Raw genomic sequence first — 8,975 nt, 5'->3', positions numbered from 1 at the left:
ATTCGGACATAGGAACAAATCAAGCAACTCTATTCTCATAACAAGAAACTGTACTAGCTTACAATGTTAGGCTCACAATATCAGGCATAACCTAATCAGGCTATCCTACTGCTGTCAACTCATACTAGCATGCAATTCTCATAAGGCTGAAACACATATAGCAGGCACATAAGGCATCTCCCTAGATTCTTAGTCCTATTCTAGCATGTTGTTCTATTGTAACTGAAACAGATAATCATAATGTAAACTTGTATAGGTAATCTGGGAGTACTTAATTGAGCTCGGCTGATCGCATCCACCACACTCTTTTCTCGTTTTCAAAATCCTTTTCTTTTTAAGTCTCTTTTTCAAAAATTCTTTTGAAAACATTTTTCTTTCAAAAATCTTTTACTATTTCCTTAGTTTCAGCTCAGTCATACCCATAAATGTGCCTTAATCCCTCAAACCAAGGCTCTGATACCAACTTGTAACGACCCAAAATACGACCCAAAATTTTTCGTTTAAATAATACTAAAGTTATCAACGATCTATAATATATCGTAAAATCGTACATCATAAATCCCAAAAAAAAGTTATAATAGAGGTGTCATAACAAAAGAACTGTAACAACATGTCATAGTATATGAAATAAACTCCCAAGACAAAAGCTGAAGCTGTGGTGTGTGCAATGCCATCATCCCGAGCCCTTCCCTTTGCTTGCGGAAGTACCTGAAACCAAAACTGAAACTATAAGCACAAAGCTTAGTGAGCTCCCCCAGACTACCACATACCATACAATCATATAAACACATATTGGGCCTTGCCCACTGCATCGGACCGAAGTCCGGAAACTGCATCGGACCGAAGTCCGGAACTAACCACGGCCTTGCCCTCTGCATCGGACCGAAGTTCGGAAACTGTATCGGACCGAAGTCCATAACTGACTGGGACCTTGTCCCCTGCCTCGGACCGAAGTCCGGAACTAACTGCATCGGATCGAAATCCGGAACTGACTGGGACCCTGTCCCCTGCATCGGACCGAAGTCCGGAAACTGACTGAGCATAACACAGCATAACATAAACATATCAACTAGCATAAGCACATATACTGCATATTGCATCGGACCGAAGTCCGGAACACATAACACAAAACATGCTTGAATCACAAAGACATCAAGCAATCTAACTACTGCATCGGATCGAGGTCCGGAACTACTGCTAACTAAACGGGCCGACAATGTGGCCGTAGACCCGTTCCTACTGGAAGGAAAACTCACCTCGTAGTACTGGCTGCTGAGATGCTAACTCTAAAAGTGGCTGACTGCTGCTACGGAACTGTCCGGTACAATTTCCAAAAATACTATATCAGTTACTGGTAAATGCTCTCGGGGTCAAATAACTGTTTTACCCCTATTCAAAGTCAACTCCCTGGTCAAAGTCAACTTCTAGTTGACCAGACTCGCCGAGTCAGGGTGCAGACTCGCCGGGCCCTCCTTTATGTAACATATGGTTTCCCAGGTATTTTATTTTTGTTCTTTTATTTTTGGGTGTTGAGGGGAGACTCGGCGAGTTGGCGTCTAGACTCGCCGAGTATGGTCACGGATTCGTATACGAGTTTCACAGCTGGACTCGGCGAGTTCATGAGTGGACTCGGCGAGTCCACGCTGTTTAATGAAACCCTAATTTCCAGGGTTTGAGACCTATTTAAAGGTCCTTAGGGTCGTCATTTGCGGCCACCAACCCCCAGAGAGAAACCCTAAGAGATCTAGAGCGTTTGTGAGGAAAAAGAGGCCATTTTTGAACCTTTTGTGGGTGTTTTTGCAAGAAGGGAGTGTTCAAGGCAAGAGGAGGCTGAAGGATGTGTGATTTTTGTGGTTTTTGAGCTCATAGAGATTGTATTGAGGTATTATTCTCGGACTTTCTTCAGTTTTGGTGTTGATCCTTTGTGTTAGGGTTTTCTAACCCTTTTAGAGGTTGATTAAGTAGAGCATTTGGTCCCTTCTCGAATTTGTGTTCTGGATCTGGACCCAAAGAGGTCCAGAGGCCTTAACCATTGGAGCTTTATGAGTCATTTTGGGAGTCATGAGCTTGGAATGTCATTTTTGGGGCTAAATCATCATTTTGGACCATTTAGATGTTATATGAGTGCCAAGGTCTGAACTTTACGTGATTATCAGGCTTGGGGAGGCCAGATCTATGATTGTATGGAACAGATCCGACCTCAGGAGTTGTATAGAGATTGTGCATGGCATGAACTCGCCAAGTCCGAAGAACAGACTCGGCGAGTAGTATGAAGGTTGCCTGTTAATCACCCAGTGAGTGGACCTACCGAGTTGGGGAATAACTCGGTGAGTCAGGGAGAGTCAGGGGAGACTGAGTTCAAGTGGAACTCGCCGAGTTATTCTTGAGACTCGACGAGTTGAGTAGGGGTGGCCCCTCGATTCATGCCAGGTGGAACTCGTCGAGTCAGGAGAAGAACTCGACGTGCCAAGAGGGGGACTAAGAGAGTCAATGGACACATGTAGACTCGCCAAGTCGCCCTAGTGCACTCGACGAGTCGGGTCAAAGTTTGACCATTGACCTTGTTGACTTTTAGGGTTGAGTACAGTTGTATTTATGGGAGTATTTACTTTATGTGATTAGGCGGAGGCTAGATCACATTTCTTCCGAGTCAGATACTTACCGAGACATCGAGGTGAGTCTTCTCACTATACGTTACCTAGAGTGGTATATTGTGTGGACCAGAGGGTCTCATGTGCTACGTATGAGATTATGTGCTATGTGTTATGTGTATGTTGTATGATGTTATAGACTGGACCGAAGGGTCCAACGATACAGACCAGGCCGGAGGGCCCAACGAGCTATGACTGGACCAGAGGGTCCAACGAGCTACGGGACTGGAGGGTCCCGCTGAGACACAACGACTGGTAAGTCGTATTATGGCCTCGAGTGGCGTATTTGTTCTATGCGGTATTTTGGGGAACTCACTAAGCATTTATGCTTACAGTTGTTGTGTTATGTGTTTCAGGTACTAGTGATGAGCGCGGGAAGGTGCCGACATGATTCGTACACACACGGTTGGAGATTTTGTTTGAGATTCTGGGGAGATGTTTTGCGATGATACAAATTGATACAATGTGTTTTGACAATATTTTATGAGTGAATGAATGTTTTAAAAATGAAAAATTGTTTTGAAAATTTATGTTGTTACAAGTTGGTATTAGAGCCTTGGTTTGAGAGATTCGGATGCGTCTTCGGGAGTATCTGAACTCAAACTGAGGATTTTCGGAAAATCTTGATAATGAAGTACAATTTTTGAAATGAGTAAAAAGAGTTTTGCGACAAACAGAGCAGATCCGTGTGCATGATCAGCCAGCGCCCGAACAGTGAATCCCCAAAGTACCCTTACATTATGTGTTATGAGATATGTTATGTTACATTATGCATGCTAGAGTAGGCTAGGTGTACATATTAGGACTAGAGTGGCTTGATTTGTGATGCCTTAGCCTAGGAGATTTCTGCTGCTGAGATGCTTTGAGAGCGAGTAGATAGCAGTTAGGAGCTCATGAGAATAGAGTATTTGTAATCCAAGATCCAAGGAGGATGACTTGGAGTAAGAATCTCTTGGACAACGGAGGACAAGTAGGGTTGCGTCATCGAGTTTGTGTATGCTAGATCGAGTCTCTGATAAATTTTGTTGTATTTTAGAGGCATCATGGTTGGGACCCGACACACACCTGAGAGTAGTGGTGTCAGTGACGAGGAGATCCGTCGATTGATTCATGAGGAGGTGGCTGCTGCCATCCGGGCTGAGATTCCTGAGATGTTTGGGGACATCAAGACCACGTTGATTGAGACTTTTAATGAGCGGTACGCCGCGCTGACTGAGGTTGCTGCAGCTGCAACTACCTCTGTTGTTGCTGCTGCCAAACCTCAAGGAGGTGACTCGTTGTTGTTCTGGGAGTTCATCAACACGAAGCCACCAGAGTTCGACGGGACGCAGGACCCGATTTCCGCTATGAGGTGGATCTCTGACATCGAGGTATATTTCTATACGTGTTCTTATCCGGAGCACTTGCGGGTTCGGTTCGCCTTGAACCAGCTCCGCCTGGGAGCGAAGGATTGGTGGAAGTTCGTGACGATGAACTTCACTTTGGCTGAGATTTCCGAGGTGACCTGGGAGAGGTTCACCGCTATGTTCAGATAGGAGTATGTTCCCCCGGTGGAGAGGGAACGGTTGATTCAGGAGTTCTTGACCCTCAAGCAGGGTACTGATTCTGTGGCAGTGATCACCAGGAAGTTTCATGAGAGGGCGATGTTTTGCCCTGAGCAGGTTTCATCTGACCAGGATCGTATGAGCCGTTATTTGAGCGTGTTGAGGATAGATATTCGGGAGTTCGTGGCGAACTCGACTTACCGGACATTTGTTGAGCTTCAGGCAAATGCCCGGAAGAGGGAGACTGAGTTGGAGACTCAGGCCAGGGAGGAGGCCAAGTCACAGAGGGTGGATCGGCGGCCGGCTCAGTCTCAGCCGGCATCCAAGCGGGCTAGACCCGCTGATTCGAGATCTGGGGACGCGAAGGGCCGCACTTGTGGGAAGTGTAGTAAGAGTCACGAGGGGTGGTGTAGGGCTGGGGTATGCTACAAGTGTGGGAAGATGGGGCATATCGCGAGGTATTGCCCCAAGGGATTTTCGGTTTGCTTTCATTGCAACCAGACCGGACATCGGATCCACTACCTTTATGAGCCTATATTGCATATAAACCTTAGATCTACTCTTTTGGTGCATTTTGAACCCTAAAAACCCCATAGATGGATATTTACATGTAAAGTTGGAAACTTTACGTGTTATTCATGCTCTAGGAGCCCAGATCTACGAATGACATGGATTGGATTCGAGCAAAATCACATTTTTAGCTCTTGCATGGAGCGGACTCGGCGAGTCGCTCATCTGACTCGGCGAGTCCAGTCGCGAGTCTCCGGGTTTGTCCCCTTTTTGTTACGTCGAGTCGGGTGGTGAGTCTAGGAGGGACTCGGTGAGTTGGAAGCCAGAACTCACCCATAGTGGAACTCGGCGAGTCAATGCCCAAACTCGGTGAGTTCAAGGCAATCTCCTTAGATCAAGATCAGACTCGGCGAGTTGTTCATACAACTCGGCGAGTCACAGTATAACTTGTTCATCGGATGAAGATGAACTCAGCGAGTTATTCATACAAATCGGCGAGTAGGATGAAGGACTTGAACATCAGTTTGGAAGGAGAACTCGTCGAGTCGACGCCTAACTCGACGAGTAGAAACAGAATTCAGGACAGTCGTTTGGACATGGACTCGGCGAGTTGGCGAGCCAACTCGGCAAGTCAGGTCAACTGGAAGTTGACTCTGACTTTGACTTAGGGCATGATCAGGGGTAAAATGGTCATTTTACCCAAAGGTCAATTAGCAGTTTTTGACTAAGGGTTTGGTGGGAATACAGCCGGAGGATTTCCGGAACAGCAGCAGCAGTCAGACTATTCCCTCGAAGATCAGCAGCTACTCCGAGGTGAGTTACCTTCCAGTAGCGGTGGGACTAAGGCCACAATGCCGGCCCACCAGTAGGAGATGTATGATAGATGATTGTCTTTGTGATATCATCTAGGTTTTCTACTACCTGATATGTTATATGCTAGCATGATATGTTGTATGTGATAGTAGTAGAGTTCGGTTGTTAGGACCGAAGGGTAGTCAGACACCCCAGATACGTCTGACAGTATGTGATGATATGTTTGCATGCTGGCTTGTTATGTTATATGCGATAGAGGTAGTAGGAGGGGACTAGTCCCCGAGTTCGGTTGTTAGGACCGAAGGGTAGTCAGCACCCCAGAATGGCTTGACACGGGTAGGACGGCACCCCAGAATGGCCGCACGGGTAGTCGGCACCCCAGAATGGTCGTACCGGGTAGTCAGGCACCCCAGAATAGCCTGGCAGTATGTATGTTATGCATTGTATGGTATGTGGTATGATGGGGGAACTCACTAAGCTTTGTGCTTACAGTTTACAGTTTTGGTTTCAGGTACCTCTTCATCGAAGGGGAAGGAGTTGGCTCGGTAGCGGCACATCATGCTCACACATTAGGTTCCGCATTTACTAGATTTCCTTGGGATTTATACTCTGATGTTTCGATTGGTTATATGACTTGACTTTTGAACATGGTTTATGTTGTGATGTAGTTCGGTCAAACAATGTTTTTATCTATTAACATTTTCTAAAGTAATGTTTTAAAAAAAACGAAATTTTTGGACGTGAAAATTTGGGTCGTTACAGTAGATTCCATACAATTGAATTCTAATCTATTCCAGGGCCTCAAACTCATAAATCTGAGCCCTTGGGACCATCTGAACACGTAAAGTTGCTGACTTTACGTATAACTACGAAGGAATGAAGCCGTTTCACTCAAGCACTACTTTTCTCGGGAAAAACTCATCTGACTCGGCGAGTTGCTCATCCAACTTGTCGAGTCCAAGGCTATCTTCATATGACTCGCCGAGTCAAGCTTGTGACTCGCCGAGTCAAGCTTGTGACTCGCCGAGTCCATTCAGTCCCTTTTCCATACAGGCCCGTTTGAGCCATGTAGTGGCTCTAAGTCACAGATCCATGCTTCTAGGGCATGCTTATCACGTAAAGTTGTAAACTTTACGTGCATGCATGGCTTTAAAGGCTTAATGCCAAAACTAAGCTCTTAATAATTGAGTTTATACTCAAAGGTTTGAGGCCATATGGGATTAGTATTATTCTTGTGTTTCACTTTGCATGTTTTGACTTCCAGAATAATTGAGTTTATTAAGAATAATCGAATTATTCAAACGGGTCACAGTCGTTCATATGTTGGAAGTAGATATGAATGAAGACTGTCGTGAATTGGTGTGTGGATTGTCTAAAAGAGTATTAGACATAAGCAAATGTTTGCTGCAACGTTCATGAGTGCTTATGAATATGATTTGAGCATTGGATTAAACCCACGTTCACTTGGATCACTCCATGAATTGTATTACGAGTGATTAGTGAGACGATAACATCTTATATTCTTGAGACCGAGATGTGTGAGTTGTATCTTGCGAATCGGTTGCACATTGATAATATGTAAACGCACCAGTAACTTGGTGTTATAAAACATATTGTTGTGTGTAATTCGGTGAGTGAGTGCAAGCGAGCATTGTATCAAAGTTTATCCATTCCTTTTATCCAAAGTAGGATAAAAGCGATATCTTTGGGCCCCTAGATGGTTTAGTGATGACATACGTAAATGCTCGGCCGGGCTAGGGCTAATTTGATTTGTTCAATTAGTCTGTCGTCATAAATCGGAAATCGAGATATAGTACAAAGAGAATGATTTGAAATCATATCTCATACGATATCTAGAATGGAGGAATATATGATCCCTTATCTAAGGACACGCGTATCTGATATGATCAGAGTTGACAGCGGCTTTGGAAAGCTACGATTGCAGATCAGGATCTGAAGTCATACGCAGAATAGTTGTTAGACTTATCCAAGTGGGAGACTGTTGGATTAGTGTCTAAGTCCATAACTATTTTGGTATGTACTTGACCCGATGGTGCATGGTCCTTTTGGGTTGCCTTCACCAAAGCAACTTGATTGGAGAAATGAATAAAGAGAGAGAGGATAATATGATTTATTAATATGTTATAAGAATAATATATTAAAGGAGAAATCATATTTGTTTAATTAATATTGGTCAATAATTAATTAAGAATTAGTTTTGTGATCAAATGTAATTAATTAAACTAGAGGGGCTGATTTGTAATTATGTGATAGTTACAAAATAAGGTAAGGATTATCTTATTTATATGGTGGACGAATTTAAGGTTGGAAAGCCTTAGAATTCGAGTATGATAAGGATTCACGGATTATCTTATTGGTTGCTTAATGGATAATCAACTAGATAAGGATAATGACTGAAACACTATCTCTACACCTATATAAACACCCCTAGGGTCATGAATTCGTGTATCCCTTCCCAGGAGGTCCTAGATACGAATTCTAACCTCTCACCTCTCTCTTTATACCTTCTCCATTTGCTTATGGTGTTTGTAATCCATTAGAGGAGTGACACTTGTGACTCTAAGCATTCCAAAGTCAATCCAAGGTGGAGTTGTGATTGTTATTGCTATATAACAATCAAGGTATGTTCTTAAACCTAATTATATGTTAATGTCGATTTCCATATGTTAGAATTAGGGTTTATAGTCTTGGATTCAAAGCATGTACAATAGAGAAACCTAGATCCAAGCATTAGGGTTTGTATGAGAACATAGGATGTCTTATGACTAAAACCCATCAGTTGGGACACGTATTTGCCCTTGGCGGAATTTTCTTATAACAACAACCATCATTCGAGCATTGGCATGCCGCCCTTTGAGCTGTTGTATGGGAGGAGGTGTCGAAACCCTATTTGCTGGGGAGAAGTAGGGCAGCGTGTGATGGGCAGCACCGAGATTGTGCTTCAGACGACAGAGCAGATCCAACAGGTCAGACAGAGGTTGTTGACCGCTCAGAGTTGTCAAAAGAGTTATGCAGATAGACGTCGGTCCGAGCATGAGTTTCAGGTCGCGACTTCGTGCTCCTGAAGGTCTCTCCTTCGAAAGGAGTGATCCGATTTAGGAAGAGGGGCAAGTTGGGTCCCCGATATATTGGTCCTTTCAGGGTGACGGCAAGAATAGGCAGGGTAGCCTGTCGTTTGGAGTTGCCAGCATAGTTGGGGCAGATTCATGACACTTTCCACGTGTCGCAGTTGCCAAAGTGTATAGCCGATGAGTCGACAGTGGTGTCATTAGAAGATATTCAGGTGGATGTGAGCCTGAATTATGCTGAGAGACCGGTGGCGATCAGGGATCGGAAGACCAAGGTTTTGAGGAACAAGGAAGTGCCTTTGGTGCAGGTCCAGTGGCAGCATCGGAAAGGGTCGGAGTTGACTTGGGAACCAGAGCGTAAGATGCGA

The sequence above is a fragment of the Lactuca serriola genome, chromosome 2, assembly GCF_051521515.1.
Source record: "Lactuca serriola cultivar US96UC23 chromosome 2, Lser_US96UC23_V15, whole genome shotgun sequence".
Lineage (NCBI taxonomy): Eukaryota > Viridiplantae > Streptophyta > Magnoliopsida > Asterales > Asteraceae > Lactuca > Lactuca serriola.
The sequence above is the reverse complement of the archived record's forward strand: the minus strand, read 5'-3'. Positions refer to the sequence as shown.